Source organism: Otolemur garnettii, unplaced genomic scaffold, assembly GCF_000181295.1.
Source record: "Otolemur garnettii isolate 467f Iridium unplaced genomic scaffold, OtoGar3 scaffold00002, whole genome shotgun sequence".
Classification (NCBI taxonomy): domain Eukaryota; kingdom Metazoa; phylum Chordata; class Mammalia; order Primates; family Galagidae; genus Otolemur; species Otolemur garnettii.
The window spans coordinates 48,964,781-48,967,617 of NW_003852397.1; the positions used below are offsets into that span (position 1 = coordinate 48,964,781).

Sequence of the window (2,837 nt, forward strand, 5' to 3'; positions counted from 1 at the left end):
ATCTTGGTTATGGTCAGGCATGGTGGCTCACACCTGTAATCCTAGCACCCTGGGAGGCCGAGGCAGGTGGATTGCCCTGAGCTCAGAGGTTTGAGACCAGGTGTTGTGGCAGGCACCTGTGGTCCCAGCTCCTTGGGAGGCTGAGTTAATAGAATTGCTTAAGCCCAAGAGTTGGAGGTTGCTGTGAGCTATGATGCTACAGCACTCTACCGAGGGCCACAAAGTGAGACTCTGTCTCAATAAAAAAAATAAATGAAGGTTAAAAAAAAATCTTTGTTACGCTGAAACTTGTGCAGGTTTCTTTTGTTTTCTATCCACATTGCCTATGCCACTCCAGTTTTATTAAACCCAGAAAGATTAATCAGTCCCTGATATCCACAGGATCATTCACCACTCAACCAATAAAAAAGGGCAATAATGCCTGGTGGTACAAAGAAACCAATTAAAAACAACCAATTTCTTTTTTTTTTTCCTGGTATGGGTGACTTCCTGAACTGCTCTTTATTCTCCCTCCAGTACCCCTCACAGAGAATCATGACTGGGATGACTTCACAGCCAGAGAGAAGAAAAACACAGTTCCACATCTCAGAGATTCCCTTGGTGAGATAACACGTGCTGCCATGAGTCTGAGTGACTGGGGTGTGTACATGGCTGTCTGGGGCTGAGAACCTCCACTTCCCGCTCCTCGGCTCGGCTCAGCGGGTGTGGGGAACACATACCCTCCTGCCACCTTTCAAATCACGTACTTTCTCAGTCCGACTTTTCAGGGTAGTGCTCCAAGTCCAGTATACCTCAGACCGTCTGATCTGCTTAGGACTGTGCCCACCACCGTAGTTTCTGGACCAGGGGAAGCCCATAGCTTATATTGTCTTACGGCTGCTGGGACTGAAGGGAAAACTGAAAGGAAAGGGAAGGGGGGGTGGGGAAAAAGCTAGACTACATTTTCCCCCCAGTCTGAGAACAAGGTAGGCTCTGACAGCAGGATCAGTGCTTTAGCAGGACTAAATCACTAGCCAGCCTGGTTCACAGATATTAAAAAAAAAAATACACAAAATAAAGTACCCACATTCCTCCCCAATCTATTAACTCCTCCAAAGAGAAGATAAGTGCTCTGAAAAACCAGAGTTTTTGCTCCTCCTGCTCCCCGTGCAAAAGTACCTGGCACCTTAGCTCCATGTGACAGGGCAAAGCAGAGTGGTCTGGTGGGCAGCTCAGTCCCCAATAGTAAGCAAACCTAAGAGATGAAGAGGGAGAGGGCTTATAGCAACTGCGTGGAGCCTAGGCTCAAAGTTCAAGTGAAGAACCAGTGGCAGGAAGCAGGTTCTATGTACAGCTCTTCTCAGAGTCTTGGGGACACAGACGGAACAAGTGAACCAGAAGAAGGGTAAACAGGGTGGGTTTCTTAGGGCAGGATGGAAAACAGGGATTGAGTGAAGGTGCCCAGCTCAGCAGGAGAATTAAAAATAGTGGAGGCAAGGAATCCAGGCATGGATCCTCTTCAGCAAGAGCAGTTCAAAGTTTCCATCACTGTCTCAAATAGGGGGCCTGACCCAGGGCAGGGCTCAGTATGCACTGGGGGCACGGGGAGAAGGTACTATCCTCCCCATTCTGCCTCCAACCCAAAGTAGTGTGAAAAGAACAGGTTACTCTCCCCATCGCCGGTTACCAGTGTCTTGAGTCCACCAGCTCAGGTCGGTGGCTGAGTTTCTTGAGGCTCTCATAGCCCACCACAATGACAATAGTAGAAGGTGTGGCTGAGATGATTCTAGCCGAGAGGCCCTTCATGAGGCCCCAAGGCCCTTCTTCTGCTATCAGTTGTCTGAAGGTCAGGATGATAGAGTTCTTGCCCTCAAGCTGCACGTGGGTTCAGATGACACCCATGGGACTGGTGAGGATAGAGGCAGTGGCTGCAGCTAAAGGACCTGAGATGGCTTGAAAGACAATGTGAGGGCACTCCTTTGAACACAGGTAGGAGAGCTGCTCTGTGTAGAAGTGATAGAAGGGCCACCAGACAGCACGGTTTGGGATGTAGCTAAGCAGTGAAGCTACATAACCTCGGTAGAAGCCGCGAAGCCCATCAGCCCGCAGGATCTGTTTGATGATGTCCTTGGTTTGGCCAAAGGCAACTACCGATTGTCCTTCTGGGTTCCCCCTGCACGTGGAAGCGGCCCAGTTTTTCACCCTTGCGCTGTGTCATCAGATGCTCAGAGATGACATCAATGGGTAGTGTGATGCTCTGGGCCACAAGGGAAGCTGAGCCACCAGCCACCAGAGATTTGACTGTGTTGCTCTGGCTGTAGTCAGCTACAAACTTCTGAGTGAGTTCATATGTGATGACATAGCACTGGCCAGAGATGAGGGTGAAGGTGTTAACCAGGAACCCCCCAGTAGAAGCCAGTCACACCGTCTGCTCGTAGGATCTTGATAAAGGCGTCAAAGGTCCCTTGGTAGAGGCTTTTGCCCTTCTGAACCTGCAGCTGTGTGTGGATGAGAGTGAACGCATAGACGCTGACCCGGATCATCATTGTCATTGCCACACCCAGCACACAGAACTTCTTTTTGTCCAGGTGTTCCCACTCTATGATCTGGATGTTGCGTTTGTCCTCCATTGTGACTAAAGGCCTGTTCAGACCCCGGGGGCTCCACCACATCTGAGGTGAACTCCAAGCTCAGACTTCTAGGCCGCATGCCCCACACGCTCCTCCATTCCCAGTGACTGCCGGCCTCCGGTCGCATCTTCCTCCATCTCGCATCAGCTCTCGGTACTCAAAACAACCAATTTCAAACTGAGAGGAAGTGGGTATTCATACCCCCACGCTGCCCTCCTGTGAGTCTCT

At 50.4% G+C, this 2,837-nt stretch overlaps 1 pseudogene; it reads right to left on the minus strand.

Annotated features, from left to right (window-relative positions):
* Positions 1–1,662: 1,662 nt before the first annotated feature.
* Positions 1,663–2,630, minus strand: LOC100963338 (annotated as a pseudogene).
* Between the last annotated feature and the right edge of the window lie 207 nt (positions 2,631–2,837).